Genomic DNA, 20055 nt, shown 5'->3' on the forward strand with positions numbered 1-20055 from the left:
CGATAAAAAACGACAGTGTTACCCCTTATGTTTTTTTGATGACGGCCGATAAAAAACGACAGTGTTACCCATTATGTTTTTTTTGATAAAAACCGACAGTGTTACCCCTTATGTTTTTTTGGATGACGGCCGATAAAAAACGACAGTGTTACCCTTTATGCTTTTTTTGATGACGGCCGATAAAAAACGACAGTGTTACCCATTCTGTTTTTTTGGATAAAAAACAACAGTGTTACCCCTTATGTTTTTTTTGATGACAGCCGATAAAAAACGACAGTGTTACCCCTTATGTTTTTTTTGATGACGGCCGATAAAAAACGACAGTGTTACCCCTTATGTTTTTTTTGATAAAAAACGACAGTGTTACCCTTTATGTTTTTTTTGATGACGGCCGATAAAAAACAACAGTGTTACCCCTTATGTTTTTTTTGATGACGGCCGATAAAAAACGACAGTGTTACCCCTTATGTTTTTTTTGATGACGGCCGATAAAAAACGACAGTGTTACCCCTTATGTTTTTTTTGATAAAAAACGACAGTGTTACCCTTTATGTTTTTTTTGATGACGGCCGATAAAAAACGACAGTGTTACCCCTTATGTTTTTTTTGATGACGGCCGATAAAAAACGACAGTGTTACCCCTTATGTTTTTTTTGATAAAAAACGACAGTGTTACCCCTTATGTTTTTTTTGATGACGGCCGATAAAAAACGACACTGTTACCCCTTACGTTTTATTTCATGACTTGGAATAAAAAACAACAGTGTTACCCCTTATGTTTTTAATTGTACTATAATTTTCGGTTAGGAGGAGCTGGGGATCGAACAACCAACCTTTCAGTTTCAAGACAACTGCTCTACCTACTGAGCTAAGCCGCCCTATTTTTGAAAATAAACGACAGTGTGACCACTTATTATTTATTTGATGACGGCCCATAAAAAACGACAGTGTTACCCCTTATGTTTTTTTTGATAAAAAACGACAGTGTTACCCTTTATGTTTTTTTTGATGACGGCCGATAAAAAACGACAGTGTTACCCCTTACGTTTTATTTGATGACTTGGAATAAAAAACGACAGTGTTACCCCTTATGTTATTAATTGTACTATAATCTCCCAGCTAGGAGGAGCTGGGGATCAAACAACCAACCTTTCAGTGTCAAGACAACTGCTCTACCTACTGAGCTAAGCCGCCCGATCTTGATAATCTACGACAGTGTCACATCTTATTATTTATTTGATGACGGCCGATAAAAAACGACAGTGTTACCCCTTATGTTTTTTTTGATAAAAAACGACAGTGTTACCCCTTATGTTTTTTTTGATGACGGCCGATAAAAAACGACAGCGTTACCCCTTATGTTTTTTTTGATAAAAAACGACAATGTTACTCCTTATGTTTTTTTTGATGACGGCCGATAAAAAACGACAGTGTTACCCCTTATGATTTTTTTTATAAAAAACGACAGTGTTACCCCTTATGTTTTTTTTGATGACGGCCGATAAAAAACGACAGTGTTACCCCTTATGTTTTTTTTGATAAAAAACGACAGTGTTACCCTTTATGTTTTTTTTGATGACGGCCGATAAAAAACAACAGTGTTACCCCTTATGTTTTTTTTGATGACGGCCGATAAAAAACGACAGTGTTACCCCTTATGTTTTTTTTGATAAAAAACGACAGTGTTACCCCTTATGTTTTTTTTGATGACGGCCGATAAAAAACGACAGCGTTACCCCTTATGTTTTTTTTGATAAAAAACGACAATGTTACTCCTTATGTTTTTTTTGATGACGGCCGATAAAAACGACAGTGTTACCCCTTATGATTTTTTTTATAAAAAACGACAGTGTTACCCCTTATGTTTTTTTTGATGACGGCCGATAAAAAACGACAGTGTTACCCCTTATGTTTTTTTTGATAAAAAACGACAGTGTTACCCTCTATGTTTTTTTTGATGACGGCCGATAAAAAACAACAGTGTTACCCCTTATGTTTTTTTTTGATGACGGCCGATAAAAAACGACAGTGTTACCCCTTATGTTTTTTTTGATGACGGCCGATAAAAAACGACAGTGTTACCCCTTATGTTTTTTTTGATAAAAAACGACAGTGTTACCCCTTATGTTTTTTTTGATGACGGCCGATAAAAAACGACAGCGTTACCCCTTATGTTTTTTTTGATAAAAAACGACAGTGTTACCCCTTATGTTTTTTTTGATGACGGCCGATAAAAAACGACAGTGTTACCCCTTATGATTTTTTTGGATAAAAAACAACAGTGTTACCCCTTATGTTTTTTTTGATGACGGCCGATAAAAAAAGACAGTGTTACCCCTTATGTTTTTTTTGATGACGGCCGATAAAAAACGACAGTGTTACCCCTTATGTTTTTTTTGATGACGGCCGATAAAAAACGACAGTGTTACCCCTTATGTTTTTTTTGATGACGGCCGATAAAAAACGACAGTGTTACCCCTTATGTTTTTTTTGATGACGGCCGATAAAAAACGACAGTGTTACCCCTTATGTTTTTTTTGATGACGGCCGATAAAAAAACGACAGTGTTACCCCTTACGTTTTATTTCATGACTTGGAATAAAAAACAACAGTGTTACCCCTTATGTTTTTTTTGATGACGGCCGATAAAAAACGACAGTGTTACCCCTTACGTTTTATTTCATGACTTGGAATAAAAAACAACGGTGTTACCCCTTATGTTTTTAATTGTACTATAATTTTCGGTTGGGAGGAGCTGGGGATCGAACAACCAACCTTTCAGTTTCAAGACAACTGCTCTACCTACTGAGCTAAGCCGCCCGATCTTTGATAATAAACGACAGTGTGACATCTTATTATTTATTTGATGACGGCCCATAAAAAACGACAGTGTTACCCCTTATGTTTTTTTTGATAAAAAACGACAGTGTTACCCTTTATGTTTTTTTTGATAAAAAACGACAGTGTTACCCTTTATGTTTTTTTTTGATAAAAAACGACAGTGTTACCCTTTATGTTTTATTTGATGACTTGGAATAAAAAACGACAGTGTTACCCCTTATGTTTTTTTTGATAAAAACGACAGTGTTACCCCTTATGTTTTTTTTGATGACGGCCGATAAAAAACGACAGCGTTACCCCTTATGTTTTTTTTGATAAAAAACGACAATGTTACTCCTTATGTTTTTTTTGATGACGGCCGATAAAAAACGACAGTGTTACCCCTTATGATTTTTTTTATAAAAAACGACAGTGTTACCCCTCATGTTTTTTTTGATGACGGCCGATAAAAAACGACAGTGTTACCCCTTATGTTTTTTTTGATAAAAAACGACAGTGTTACCCTTTATGTTTTTTTTGATGACGGCCGATAAAAAACAACAGTGTTACCCCTAATGTTTTTTTTGATGACGGCCGATAAAAAACGACAGTGTTACCCCTTATGTTTTTTTTGATGACGGCCGATAAAAAACGACAGTGTTACCCCTTATGTTTTTTTTGATAAAAAACGACAGTGTTACCCCTTATGTTTTTTTGATGACGGCCGATAAAAACGACAGCGTTACCCCTTATGTTTTTTTTGATAAAAAACGACAGTGTTACCCCTTATGTTTTTTTTGATGACGGCCGATAAAAAACGACAGTGTTACCCCTTATGATTTTTTTGGATAAAAAACAACAGTGTTACCCCTTATGATTTTTTTGATGACGGCCGATAAAAAACGACAGTGTTACCCCTTATGTTTTTTTTGATAAAAAACGACAGTGTTACCCCTTATGTTTTTTTTGATAAAAAACGACAGTGTTACCCCTTATGTTTTTTTTGATGACGGCCGATAAAAAACAACAGTGTTACCCCTTATGTTTTTTTTGATGACGGCCGATAAAAAACGACAGTGTTACCCCTTATGTTTTTTTTGATGACGGCCGATAAAAAACGACAGTGTTACCCCTTATGTTTTTTTTGATAAAAAACGACAGTGTTACCCCTTATGTTTTTTTTGATGACGGCCGATAAAAAACGACAGCGTTACCCCTTATGTTTTTTTTGATAAAAAACGACAATGTTACTCCTTATGTTTTTTTTGATGACGGCCGATAAAAAACGACAGTGTTACCCCTTATGATTTTTTTTATAAAAAACGACAGTGTTACCCCTTATGTTTTTTTTGATGACGGCCGATAAAAAACGACAGTGTTACCCCTTATGTTTTTTTTGATAAAAAACGACAGTGTTACCCTTTATGTTTTTTTTGATGACGGCCGATAAAAAACGACAGTGTTACCCCTTATGATTTTTTTGGATAAAAAACAACAGTGTTACCCCTTATGTTTTTTTTGATGACGGCCGATAAAAAAAGACAGTGTTACCCCTTATGTTTTTTTTGATGACAGCCGATAAAAAACGACAGTGTTACCCCTTATGTTTTTTTTGATGACGGCCGATAAAAAACGACAGTGTTACCCCTTATGTTTTTTTTGATGACGGCCGATAAAAAACGACAGTGTTACCCATTATGTTTTTTTTGATAAAAACCGACAGTGTTACCCCTTATGTTTTTTTGGATGACGGCCGATAAAAAACGACAGTGTTACCCTTTATGCTTTTTTTGATGACGGCCGATAAAAAACGACAGTGTTACCCATTCTGTTTTTTTGGATAAAAAACAACAGTGTTACCCCTTATGTTTTTTTTGATGACAGCCGATAAAAAACGACAGTGTTACCCCTTATGTTTTTTTTGATGACGGCCGATAAAAAACGACAGTGTTACCCCTTATGTTTTTTTTGATAAAAAACGACAGTGTTACCCTTTATGTTTTTTTGATGACGGCCGATAAAAAACAACAGTGTTACCCCTTATGTTTTTTTTGATGACGGCCGATAAAAAACGACAGTGTTACCCCTTATGTTTTTTTTGATGACGGCCGATAAAAAACGACAGTGTTACCCCTTATGTTTTTTTTGATAAAAAACGACAGTGTTACCCTTTATGTTTTTTTTGATGACGGCCGATAAAAAACGACAGTGTTACCCCTTATGTTTTTTTTGATGACGGCCGATAAAAAACGACAGTGTTACCCCTTATGTTTTTTTTGATAAAAAACGACAGTGTTACCCCTTATGTTTTTTTTGATGACGGCCGATAAAAAACGACACTGTTACCCCTTACGTTTTATTTCATGACTTGGAATAAAAAACAACAGTGTTACCCCTTATGTTTTTAATTGTACTATAATTTTCGGTTAGGAGGAGCTGGGGATCGAACAACCAACCTTTCAGTTTCAAGACAACTGCTCTACCTACTGAGCTAAGCCGCCCTATTTTGAAAATAAACGACAGTGTGACCACTTATTATTTATTTGATGACGGCCCATAAAAAACGACAGTGTTACCCCTTATGTTTTTTTTGATAAAAAACGACAGTGTTACCCTTTATGTTTTTTTTGATGACGGCCGATAAAAAACGACAGTGTTACCCCTTACGTTTTATTTGATGACTTGGAATAAAAAACGACAGTGTTACCCCTTATGTTATTAATTGTACTATAATCTCCCAGCTAGGAGGAGCTGGGGATCAAACAACCAACCTTTCAGTGTCAAGACAACTGCTCTACCTACTGAGCTAAGCCGCCCGATCTTGATAATCTACGACAGTGTCACATCTTATCTTTTTTTGATGACGGCCGATAAAAAACGACAGTGTTACCCCTTATGTTTTTTTTGATAAAAAACGACAGTGTTACCCCTTATGTTTTTTTTGATGACGGCCGATAAAAAACGACAGCGTTACCCCTTATGTTTTTTTTGATAAAAAACGACAATGTTACTCCTTATGTTTTTTTTGATGACGGCCGATAAAAAACGACAGTGTTACCCCTTATGATTTTTTTTATAAAAAACGACAGTGTTACCCCTTATGTTTTTTTGATGACGGCCGATAAAAAACGACAGTGTTACCCCTTATGTTTTTTTTGATAAAAAACGACAGTGTTACCCTTTATGTTTTTTTTGATGACGGCCGATAAAAAACAACAGTGTTACCCCTTATGTTTTTTTTGATGACGGCCGATAAAAAACGACAGTGTTACCCCTTATGTTTTTTTTGATAAAAAACGACAGTGTTACCCCTTATGTTTTTTTTGATGACGGCCGATAAAAAACGACAGCGTTACCCCTTATGTTTTTTTTGATAAAAAACGACAATGTTACTCCTTATGTTTTTTTTGATGACGGCCGATAAAAAACGACAGTGTTACCCCTTATGATTTTTTTTATAAAAAACGACAGTGTTACCCCTTATGTTTTTTTTGATGACGGCCGATAAAAAACGACAGTGTTACCCCTTATGTTTTTTTTGATAAAAAACGACAGTGTTACCCTCTATGTTTTTTTTGATGACGGCCGATAAAAAACAACAGTGTTACCCCTTATGTTTTTTTTGATGACGGCCGATAAAAAACGACAGTGTTACCCCTTATGTTTTTTTTGATGACGGCCGATAAAAAACGACAGTGTTACCCCTTATGTTTTTTTTGATAAAAAACGACAGTGTTACCCCTTATGTTTTTTTTGATGACGGCCGATAAAAAACGACAGCGTTACCCCTTATGTTTTTTTTGATAAAAAACGACAGTGTTACCCCTTATGTTTTTTTTGATGACGGCCGATAAAAAACGACAGTGTTACCCCTTATGATTTTTTGGATAAAAAACAACAGTGTTACCCCTTATGTTTTTTTTGATGACGGCCGATAAAAAAAGACAGTGTTACCCCTTATGTTTTTTTTGATGACGGCCGATAAAAAACGACAGTGTTACCCCTTATGTTTTTTTTGATGACGGCCGATAAAAAACGACAGTGTTACCCCTTATGTTTTTTTTGATGACGGCCGATAAAAAACGACAGTGTTACCCCTTATCTTTTTTTGATGACGGCCGATAAAAAACGACAGTGTTACCCCTTATGTTTTTTTTGATGACGGCCGATAAAAAACGACAGTGTTACCCCTTACGTTTTATTTCATGACTTGGAATAAAAAACAACAGTGTTACCCCTTATGTTTTTTTTGATGACGGCCGATAAAAAACGACAGTGTTACCCCTTACGTTTTATTTCATGACTTGGAATAAAAAACAACGGTGTTACCCCTTATGTTTTTAATTGTACTATAATTTTCGGTTGGGAGGAGCTGGGGATCGAACAACCAACCTTTCAGTTTCAAGACAACTGCTCTACCTACTGAGCTAAGCCGCCCGATCTTTGATAATAAACGACAGTGTCACATCTTATTATTTATTTGATGACGGCCCATAAAAAACGACAGTGTTACCCCTTATGTTTTTTTGATAAAAAACGACAGTGTTACCCTTTATGTTTTTTTTGATAAAAAACGACAGTGTTACCCTTTATGTTTTTTTTGATAAAAAACGACAGTGTTACCCTTTATGTTTTATTTGATGACTTGGAATAAAAAACGACAGTGTTACCCCTTATGTTTTTTTTGATAAAAAACGACAGTGTTACCCCTTATGTTTTTTTTGATGACGGCCGATAAAAAACGACAGCGTTACCCCTTATGTTTTTTTTGATAAAAAACGACAATGTTACTCCTTATGTTTTTTTTGATGACGGCCGATAAAAAACGACAGTGTTACCCCTTATGATTTTTTTTATAAAAAACGACAGTGTTACCCCTCATGTTTTTTTTGATGACGGCCGATAAAAAACGACAGTGTTACCCCTTATGTTTTTTTTGATAAAAAACGACAGTGTTACCCTTTATGTTTTTTTTGATGACGGCCGATAAAAAACAACAGTGTTACCCCTAATGTTTTTTTGATGACGGCCGATAAAAAACGACAGTGTTACCCCTTATGTTTTTTTTGATGACGGCCGATAAAAAACGACAGTGTTACCCCTTATGTTTTTTTTGATAAAAAACGACAGTGTTACCCCTTATGTTTTTTTTGATGACGGCCGATAAAAAACGACAGCGTTACCCCTTATGTTTTTTTGATAAAAAACGACAGTGTTACCCCTTATGTTTTTTTTGATGACGGCCGATAAAAAACGACAGTGTTACCCCTTATGATTTTTTTGGATAAAAAACAACAGTGTTACCCCTTATGATTTTTTTGATGACGGCCGATAAAAAACGACAGTGTTACCCCTTATGTTTTTTTTGATGACGGCCGATAAAAAACGACAGTGTTACCCATTATGTTTTTTTTGATAAAAACCGACAGTGTTACCCCTTATGTTTTTTTGGATGACGGCCGATAAAAAACGACAGTGTTACCCTTTATGCTTTTTTTGAGGACGGCCGATAAAAAATGACAGTGTTACCCCTTATGTTTTTTTTGATGACGGCCGAAAAAAAACGACAGTGTTACCCCTTATGTTTTTTTGATGACGCCCGATAAAAAAAGACAGTGTTACCCCTTATGTTTTTTTTGATGACGGCCGAAAAAAAACGACAGTGTTACCCCTTATGTTTTTTTTGATGACGGCCGATAAAAAACAACAGTGTTACCCCTTACGTTTTATTTGATGAGTTGGAATAAAAAACAACAGTGTTATCCCTTATCTTTTTTTGATGACGGCCGATAAAAAACGACAGTGTTACCCCTTATGTTTTTTTTGATGACGGCTGATAAAAAACGGCAGTGTTACCCCTTATGTTTTTTTTGATAAAAAACGACAGTGTTACCCCTTATGTTTTTTTGATGACGGCCGATAAAAAACGACAGTGTTACCCCTTACGTTTTATTTGACGACTTGGAATAAAAAACAACAGTGTTACCCCTTATGATTTTAATTGTACTATAATTTTCAGTTAGGAGGAGCTGGGGATCGAACAACCAACCTTTCAGTTTGAAGACAACTAATCTACCTACTGAGCTAAGCCGCCCGATTTTTGATAATAAACGACAGTGTCACATCTTATTATTTATTTGATGACGGCCCATAAAAAACGACAGTGTTACCCCTTATGTTTTTTTTGATGACGGCCGATAAAAAACGACAGTGTTACCCCTTATGTTTTTTTGATAAAAAACGACAGTGTTACCCTTTATGTTTTTTTGATGACGGCCGATAAAAAACAACAGTGTTACCCCTTATGTTTTTTTTGATGACGGCCGATAAAAAACGACAGTGTTACCCCTTATGTTTTTTTGATGACGGCCGATAAAAAACGACAGTGTTACCCCTTATGTTTTTTTTGATAAAAAACGACAGTGTTACCCCTTATGTTTTTTTTGATAAAAAACGACAGTGTTACCCCTTATGTTTTTTTTGATGACGGCCGATAAAAAACGACAGCGTTACCCCTTATGTTTTTTTTGATAAAAAACGACAGTGTTACCCCTTATGTTTTTTTTGATGACGGCCGATGAAAAACGACAGTGTTACCCCTTATGATTTTTTTTATAAAAAACGACAGTGTTACCCCTTACGTTTTTTTTGATGACGGCCGATAAAAAACGACCGTGTTACCCCTTATGTTTTTTTTGATAAAAAACGACAGTGTTACCCTTTATGTTTTTTTGATGACGGCCGATAAAAAACAACAGTGTTACCCCTTATGTTTTTTTTGATGACGGCCGATAAAAAACGACAGTGTTACCCCTTATGTTTTTTTTGATGACGGCCGATAAAAAACGACAGTGTTACCCCTTATGTTTTTTTTGATAAAAAACGACAGTGTTACCCCTTATGTTTTTTTTGATGACGGCCGATAAAAAACGACAGCGTTACCCCTTATGTTTTTTTTGATAAAAAACGACAGTGTTACCCCTTATGTTTTTTTTGATGACGGCCGATGAAAAACGACAGTGTTACCCCTTATGATTTTTTCTATAAAAAACGACAGTGTTACCCCTTATGTTTTTTTTGATGACGGCCGATAAAAAACGACAGTGTTACCCCTTATGTTTTTTTTGATAAAAAACGACAGTGTTACCCTTTATGTTTTTTTTGATGACGGCCGATAAAAAACAACAGTGTTACCCCTTATGTTTTTTTTGATGACGGCCGATAAAAAACGACAGTGTTACCCCTTATGTTTTTTTTGATGACGGCCGATAAAAAACGACAGTGTTACCCCTTATGTTTTTTTTGATAAAAAACGACAGTGTTACCCCTTATGTTTTTTTTGATGACGGCCGATAAAAAACAACAGTGTTACCCCTTATGTTTTTTTTGATGACGGCCGATAAAAAACTACAGTGTTACCCCTTTTGTTTTTTTTGATGACGGCCGATAAAAAACGACAGTGTTACCCCTTATGTTTTTTTTGATAAAAAACGACAGTGTTACCCCTTATGTTTTTTTTGATGACGGCCGATAAAAAACGACAGCGTTACCCCTTATGTTTTTTTGATAAAAAACGACAATGTTACTCCTTATGTTTTTTTTGATGACGGCCGATAAAAAACGACAGTGTTACCCCTTATGTTTTTTTTGATAAAAAACGACAGTGTTACCCCTTATGTTTTTTTTGATGACGGCCGATAAAAAACGACAGCGTTACCCCTTATGTTTTTTTTGATAAAAAACGACAGTGTTACCCCTTATGTTTTTTTTGATGACGGCCGATAAAAAACGACAGTGTTACCCCTTATGATTTTTTTGGATAAAAAACAACAGTGTTACCCCTTATGATTTTTTTGATGACGGCCGATAAAAAACGACAGTGTTACCCCTTATGTTTTTTTTGATGACGGCCGATAAAAAACGACAGTGTTACCCATTATGTTTTTTTGATAAAAACCGACAGTGTTACCCCTTATGTTTTTTTGGATGACGGCCGATAAAAAACGACAGTGTTACCCTTTATGCTTTTTTTGAGGACGGCCGATAAAAAATGACAGTGTTACCCCTTATGTTTTTTTTGATGACGGCCGAAAAAAAACGACAGTGTTACCCCTTATGTTTTTTTTGATGACGCCCGATAAAAAAAGACAGTGTTACCCCTTATGTTTTTTTGATGACGGCCGAAAAAAAACGACAGTGTTACCCCTTATGTTTTTTTTGATGACGGCCGATAAAAAACAACAGTGTTACCCCTTACGTTTTATTTGATGAGTTGGAATAAAAAACAACAGTGTTATCCCTTATCTTTTTTTGATGACGGCCGATAAAAAACGACAGTGTTACCCCTTATGTTTTTTTTGATGACGGCTGATAAAAAACGGCAGTGTTACCCCTTATGTTTTTTTTGATAAAAAACGACAGTGTTACCCCTTATGTTTTTTTTGATGACGGCCGATAAAAAACGACAGTGTTACCCCTTACGTTTTATTTGACGACTTGGAATAAAAAACAACAGTGTTACCCCTTATGATTTTAATTGTACTATAATTTTCAGTTAGGAGGAGCTGGGGATCGAACAACCAACCTTTCAGTTTGAAGACAACTAATCTACCTACTGAGCTAAGCCGCCCGATTTTTGATAATAAACGACAGTGTCACATCTTATTATTTATTTGATGACGGCCCATAAAAAACGACAGTGTTACCCCTTATGTTTTTTTTGATGACGGCCGATAAAAAACGACAGTGTTACCCCTTATGTTTTTTTGATAAAAAACGACAGTGTTACCCTTTATGTTTTTTTTGATGACGGCCGATAAAAAACAACAGTGTTACCCCTTATGTTTTTTTTGATGACGGCCGATAAAAAACGACAGTGTTACCCCTTATGTTTTTTTGATGACGGCCGATAAAAAACGACAGTGTTACCCCTTATGTTTTTTTTGATAAAAAACGACAGTGTTACCCCTTATGTTTTTTTTATAAAAAACGACAGTGTTACCCCTTATGTTTTTTTTGATGACGGCCGATAAAAAACGACAGCGTTACCCCTTATGTTTTTTTTGATAAAAAACGACAGTGTTACCCCTTATGTTTTTTTTGATGACGGCCGATGAAAAACGACAGTGTTACCCCTTATGATTTTTTTATAAAAAACGACAGTGTTACCCCTTACGTTTTTTTTTATGACGGCCGATAAAAAACGACCGTGTTACCCCTTATGTTTTTTTTGATAAAAAACGACAGTGTTACCCTTTATGTTTTTTTTGATGACGGCCGATAAAAAACAACAGTGTTACCCCTTATGTTTTTTTTGATGACGGCCGATAAAAAACGACAGTGTTACCCCTTATGTTTTTTTTGATGACGGCCGATAAAAAACGACAGTGTTACCCCTTATGTTTTTTTTGATAAAAAACGACAGTGTTACCCCTTATGTTTTTTTGATGACGGCCGATAAAAAACGACAGCGTTACCCCTTATGTTTTTTTTGATAAAAAACGACAGTGTTACCCCTTATGTTTTTTTTGATGACGGCCGATGAAAAACGACAGTGTTACCCCTTATGATTTTTTCTATAAAAAACGACAGTGTTACCCCTTATGTTTTTTTGATGACGGCCGATAAAAAACGACAGTGTTACCCCTTATGTTTTTTTGATAAAAAACGACAGTGTTACCCTTTATGTTTTTTTTGATGACGGCCGATAAAAAACAACAGTGTTACCCCTTATGTTTTTTTTGATGACGGCCGATAAAAAACGACAGTGTTACCCCTTATGTTTTTTTTGATGACGGCCGATAAAAAACGACAGTGTTACCCCTTATGTTTTTTTGATAAAAAACGACAGTGTTACCCCTTATGTTTTTTTTGATGACGGCCGATAAAAAACAACAGTGTTACCCCTTATGTTTTTTTGATGACGGCCGATAAAAAACTACAGTGTTACCCCTTTTGTTTTTTTTGATGACGGCCGATAAAAAACGACAGTGTTACCCCTTATGTTTTTTTTGATAAAAAACGACAGTGTTACCCCTTATGTTTTTTTTGATGACGGCCGATAAAAAACGACAGCGTTACCCCTTATGTTTTTTTTGATAAAAAACGACAATGTTACTCCTTATGTTTTTTTTGATGACGGCCGATAAAAAACGACAGTGTTACCCCTTATGATTTTTTTTATAAAAAACGACAGTGTTACCCCTTATGTTTTTTTTGATGACGGCCGATAAAAAACGACAGTGTTACCCCTTATGTTTTTTTTATAAAAAACGACAGTGTTACCCTTTATGTTTTTTTTGATGACGGCCGATAAAAAACGACAGTGTTACCCCTTATGATTTTTTTGGATAAAAAACAACAGTGTTACCCCTTATGTTTTTTTTGATGACGGCCGATAAAAAAAGACAGTGTTACCCCTTATGTTTTTTTTGATGACGGCCGATAAAAAACGACAGTGTTACCCCTTATGTTTTTTTTGATAAAAAACGACAGTGTTACCCTTTATGTTTTTTTTGATGACGGCCGATAAAAAACGACAGTGTTACCCCTTATGTTTTTTTCTATAAAAAACGACAGTGTTACCCCTTATGTTTTTTTGATGACGGCCGATAAAAAACGACAGTGTTACCCCTTATGTTTTTTTTGATAAAAAACGACAGTGTTACCCTTTATGTTTTTTTTGATGACGGCCGATAAAAAACAACAGTGTTACCCCTTATGTTTTTTTTGATGACGGCCGATAAAAAACGACAGTGTTACCCCTTATGTTTTTTTTGATGACGGACGATAAAAAACGACAGTGTTACCCCTTATGTTTTTTTTGATAAAAAACGACAGTGTTACCCCTTATGTTTTTTTTGATGACGGCCGATAAAAAACAACAGTGTTACCCCTTATGTTTCTTTTGATGACGGCCGATAAAAAACGACAGTGTTACCCCTTATGTTTTTTTTGATGACGGCCGATAAAAAACGACAGTGTTACCCCTTATGTTTTTTTCAGGACGACCAAAGAAAAACAACTGTGTTACTCCCTATGTTTTTTTTCATGACGACCAAGGAAAAACAACAGTGTTACCCCTTATGTTTTTTTTCTTGACGACCAATAAAAAACAACAGTGTTACCCCTTATGTTTTTTTTCTTGACGACCAATAAAAAACAACATTGTTACCCCTTATGTTTTTTTTCTTGACGACCAATAAAAAACCACAGTGTCATAGATCGCTAACTAGCAGTGGGTTGTGAGCACTTTCCACCCTTTTCAGTGGAGGAATTGGACTCCCCAAGCAATGTTATACTTAAAAGGAGCAAGTAAGTTACATTTAATTTAGTCTTTCGGCCTGTAGCATGTAAACAAAATGAAGCAACTGTCCCATATTTCTAACTGCATTTGAAGTAGACATTGAGACTCACAAAAAATGGACGCTATAGGACAGTGATCATGATTTGTCTCAATATCAGAATACCAACATAGGGGTCAAATAGCAATGGCTGGTGGAATGGCCATAAAGTAGGTCTGTATATGCAGTGTATGCTTGTCCAGACCCTGCAAGTCAGGATGTAGGCTATGAATCTCAATGAAAAGTAGGTAAATAGGTAGTGGCCATCCCCAAAATGCACCAGAATACAGGAAATCAAATCTATTGAATTAAAAAAAATATATGGGGGGGGGGGGGGAACCTCAGACCCCCTGTCTATTACTATGCCCCACCAACATGTTTGATCGCCAGCCGCCACTGAGTTCTAGGTATATTCTTAATCCTCTGAATGTTCAGTTCACGCACCATAGATGGATGTGAAAGTCCTCGGCCCCAGACAAACTTGCGTCAGAAGAACATTTATGACTTAAATGCTTCTGCAGGTACGTCTGGCAAAGAAATCCTTGTGCAGTTTAGTGATTTAGAGATTTTTATTGGAATTTCCACATAAACAAGACGCGCTCTTGTTTATCCTTTTTTTCCAAAGTAGAGCACATTATTCATGGCTCAATTTGTTCATTCTTCCTTCAGTCCCCCTTTGTCTGGTGATATAGACCGTACTATAAGCAGACTAGAGGTTTGGGTTTAGGGGAACTGGGTCAACCCAAGCCTACCTACACATCCACCACAAAAGGGTCCCTAAACTCTGACGTTGTTGCGCGTGTCTTTTTCACTTTCTACAATGGTTTGACAAAACTTTTCACCGTTTGGCCAAGCCTGACGTACTGACTATCGTAGCTAAATCTGTTGTGTATCAAGTGTTTTTTTTAGTTCATACCTCAACACAGAGGCAGGAAACAGATCGCAATAAGAGACACATTCCACTTCCTCTTCAGCGATATGTTTGGAATACCTGAAACAGTGTGTGTGTGTGTGTGTGTGTGTGTGTGTGTGTGTGTGTGTGTGTGTGTGTGTGTGTGTGTGGGTGTGGGCGTGGGTGTGCGTGGGTGTGAGTGTGCGTGTGTGTGTGTGGGTCACCACAGGTCTGCTGGGAGGTGGGAAAATGGATAAGTCAGGAGGAACGGCATAAACACTTGTAAACACACTCCTGTGCACACATGCTCTCTCTCCCACACACACACACACACACACACACACACACACACACACACGCACACACACACACACACACACGCACACACACACACACACACTCCCACACCTTCTGTAAGCATTGGAAGAAGGAGAGCAGTGGAGAGCCAGCTATGAGCTAAGAGGAGGAGAGACAGAGGGGGGGGTGAGAGAGAGAGAGAGAGAAAGAGGGAGAGAGGGTGAGAGAGAGAGAGAGAGAGAGAGAGAGAGAGAGAGAGAGAGAGAGAGAGAGAGAGAGAGAGAGAGAGGGTGAGAGAGAGAGAGAGAGAGAGAGAGAGAGAGAGAGAGAGAGAAAGAGGGAGAGAGGGTGAGAGAGAGAAAGAGTGAGAGGGAGGGAGGGAGAGTGAAAGGAAAGAGGGGGTGCGAGAGAGGGTGATGATTAAGTGAGCTGTGTCTGAGATTTGCTCACCCATTACAGTCTTTTGCCGGTGCGCTTAATGTGGGAGTAAATTAACACTACTAATTAACACTTAACAATCAAATTCTCATACTCATAAAGTAATAAAGTAGTGCAAATAAGGGGAAAAATCAATATAAATATAATTTGATATCTAACTATTTTTAGAAACTAACCCACTTGAAGATTGCTTAAAAATAAGGCGGTTTATTGTGAAGGACCTCTGCCCATCGGGGTCGCCTTCCTTCAGGTGGGGGGCGACCCCACGGTGAGACGGCGCCGGGGGGCGACCCGCGGCGAGACGGCGCCGGAAGGGCCCCACGTTCCACCGAGCCGCTCAGGCCCTATCTAGCCAGTACACATATCGCTGCATTCGGCCAGTCCCCCCCCCCCCCGCCGTGGTGTTCTCCATCACACTAACTCCGGTACAGCGGCTTCAATCCCCGGCCCGAGCCGGGGATTGAAGCCGCGGCGAGGGGTCCGGGACCCAGGCTCCGGCCCCCAGCGGCTCCTGTGTGGCGCTCGGCTCCCCGCCGCGCAGGACGAGCCAAAACAAAGACGGAGAAACATTGAGCGGCAGAACGGAGTGCAGCTACCTGAGTTCAAGTGCAGCGTAAAGTTTATCGCGACCCTCAGGATATTGTTCTTTTTTTTTCTTGTTTGCATTTTATTTTTAAACTTATCACACTTTAATGTGAGTTTACCACATCCACACCCAATCAGTTCTCCAACCATAGAGATCGCTGAGGGAGAGAGGAGTTGTTTAAGAGCGGGAGATCAAACTAAATAAGTGAGGCAGCTTTAAACAGGGCGGGGGGGATACACAAACTGCGCCTTGTCTCCCTGACGCGCTCCTCAGAGCGCGTCAGGGAGACAAGGCGCAGTTTGTGTTCTGGGTTTTCTTGCATCCTCAGAGGGAATCTCTCTGTCGCTCCAGCGATGCTCCAGGCCCAGTCATACCGACACAACCCCAGCCCCCCCCCCACCACCACCTCACCTCCCATCCCCCCCCTCCACCTCCGCCGGGGCCTTGAACTGACGTCAATAGTTCAGATCTCGGTGGGGGGGCTGCAGGTGTCCCCTGCATGCCCTCACGCCCCCCCTCTGTCTGGCAGCGGGCCGGTAACGAGGCGTCACGGGGCGCTCTCCTTCTGAGGCGCTGGTATTGATCACAGCAGGAGGCGGAGCCGGCAGAACACCGGCCCACGCACTGTGTGTGTGGCTCTGTCTGTGTGTGTGTGTGTGTGTGTGTGTGTGTGTGTGTGTGTGTGTGTGTGTGTGTGTGTGTGTGTGTGTGTGTGTGTGTGTGTGTGTGTGTGTGTGTGTGTGCGTGTGTGTGTGTGGCTCTGTCTGTGTGTGTGTGTGTGTGTGTGTGTGTCTTTGTCTGTGTCTGTCTGTGTGTGTGTGTGTGTGTGTGTGTGTGTGTGTGTGTGTGTGTGTGTGTGTGTGACTGTGTGTGTGTGTGTGTGTGTGTGTGTGTGTGTGTGTGTGTGTGTGTGTGTGTGTGTGTGTGTGTGTGTGTGTGTGTGTGTGTGTGTGTGTGGCCATGTGTGTGTGTGTGTGTGTGTGTGTGTGTGTGTGTGTGTGTGTGTGTGTCTGTGTGTGTAGGTGTGTCTGTGTGTGCGTGTGTCTGTGTGTGTAGGTGTGTCTGTGTGTGCGTGTGTCTGTGTGTGTGTCTCCCTTTCATATGGGCAGGAGGAGAGAGTCCTTGTCTGCCTACATGTACTCTACATGTACTCTACATGTACTCTACATGTCCTCTACATGTACTCTACATGTACTCTACATGTACTCTACATGACAACAGTTCCAGCCGGTCAGAGGCCGGTGAGCTGCTCAGTCTTGACGGTTTTCATCAGTCCTGTCACGATGACTTCTTGGGTAATTGGCATGGAGCAAATCTCTGAATTTGGAGCGTATTCAGGCGACACATTTAGCGACTTATTGCACATTGGGGCCAGGCTGGGCATTCGGGATGAAGCCAGCCAAAAGCTGGGAGTTCAACGCTGTGTACTCATAAAACATGCATTCAGGTTTACAAAGGAACTGAGCATTCTGCATCTGCATTGTGTTCGGCTTCAGAGCGTCCAACAAGGTTGTTAACTGACTGGATGCAAGGAGTGGTCATCAAACAAAGAAAGACAAACAAAGGCCGTCTGTCTGCCCCCCCCCCACCCCCCCTCTGGGATTACGGAATAAACAAAACTGCACGCCGTAAATTGCACAGCCAGTTAAAAACTTCATTACTGCCTTTCCAAATCATTGCCTGGTTTTAACTGTTAATTAGAATTACGTTCACGAGCCTTTGGTCGGGAGGCAGGTTTCCATCTCAGCAGTGCAGCCACACTTTGAGCCTCGGGAAACGTCAGAGCGAAGAAGAATCCCTCAACAGAATGTGATCTGGCAACGGAACAGCAGCCATGGTGAGTTTAGACACGGCCTCTCTCCACCGCAGTGAGGGAAGGCAGGTTCATACGCTGTGGAGAGCAATTTAGAGTCCTATATTTCACACTAAAGGCAAGCTCTCTCTCTCTCTCTCTCTCTCTCTCTCTCTCTCTCTCTCTCTCTCTCTCTCTCTCTCTCTCTCTCTCTCTCTCTCTTTCTAGCTCTCTCTCTCTCTCTCTAGCTCTCTCTCCCTCCCTCCCCCTCCCTCCCCCTCCCCCCCCCCCCTCCCTGTCTCAGTAACAGCACATTAGGGGCCAGATCCAGGGCCCCTGAGAGTCACGAAGGACAAAGCAAAATCAATGCTTTGGGAAACGATTGGAGTCCATTCTATCCCCATTAGACCTACGGCATGCTGGCCCCGGTACTGGCCCCGGTACTGGCCCGGTACTGGCCCGGTACTGTCCCCGGTACTGGCCCCCCTGTGGCCCCGGTACTGGCCCCGGTACTAGCCCCGGTACTGGCCCCCCTGTGGCCCCGGTACTGGCCCGGTACTGGCCCCCCTGTGGCTCCCCTGTGGCCCCCATGTGGCCCCCCTGTGGCCCCCCCGTGGCCCCAGTACTGCCCCCCTGTAGCCCCCCCGTGGCCCCCCTGTGGCCCCCCTGTGGCCCCCCCGTGGCCCCAGTAGCCGGGCAGCATGGCGTCACCATCGGGCTGACTCATGAAGGTGTGACCACAGAGAGACGGGGTGACTGTCTGGGGGCGGGGACACGTGCTGCAGCTCGGTCTGTTGGCGCCCATCTAGACGGGAGAATTAAACAGGAAAAGGTTACAACTCCTTCCACTTTGAACAAACCTGTTTATCTGTTCTCTGCTTCGGTTCATGTCGGGACAGCCTCCCATCCGTTCCAGAGAGGTAACATGTTCAGCAGTGGTCCAATAACGGCTGTCTTGTTAATCTGAAGGGTTATATTGGTCGGCTGAGCCTGGTGGGGCTCACTGCATGCCCTATTGCAGTAATATGGTATAATTGATGCACATACACACAAACCACAATTGGATTTTATGCAGTTAGAGACGTGTATGAGCAATAAACCGGTCGTAAAATGCGCTAAAATAAGCACAGAGTTATTCTGGGGAGCGCGAGTTCCCTGCAAAGACCACTTCCATATAAAGCCTAAACAACGGCTGCATTGTGGTGCAGCAATCAGGACTCACAAAAAATAGTTTTTTCCTTCTTTGAAATTCACCTGGAAACACATAAAATGGGATCGGCACTGCTCTCAGGGCTCATCAATGTGAGGACACGACAATAAGATAAACCAGTTCTGCAGTTCTGAAAATGTATATGTGTATGTGTATGTGTATATGTACTGTTTATATAGACATAGGTGTGCTTACCTTTAAAAGACAAATGGCTTTCATGCCGATAACATTATAACCCTCGCTTGGGTGAAGGCGCCATTAAAGTCCCAATGGCCGCTTCGTCACAGACATAAAGTTCTCTACATTAGTGAGAACTGCATCTCATACACAAATCAGCCCCCCCTCCCCACACACACACACACACACACACATACACCACTCCAATCACACACACACACACACACACACACACACACACACACACACACACACATACACCACTCCTACCACACACACACACACACACACACACACACACACACACACACACACACACACACACACACATACACCACTCCAACCACAAACACACACACACACACACACACACACACACACACACACACACACACACACACACACACACACACACACACACACACACACAATGACATCAACAATGTCATTTGAGTCTGATCCTAGCGTGTAGACTCAAGTATGAAAAGCTTTTTTGGGCTT

This window comes from Gadus chalcogrammus, chromosome 12 (genome assembly GCF_026213295.1).
Source record: "Gadus chalcogrammus isolate NIFS_2021 chromosome 12, NIFS_Gcha_1.0, whole genome shotgun sequence".
NCBI lineage: Eukaryota > Metazoa > Chordata > Actinopteri > Gadiformes > Gadidae > Gadus > Gadus chalcogrammus.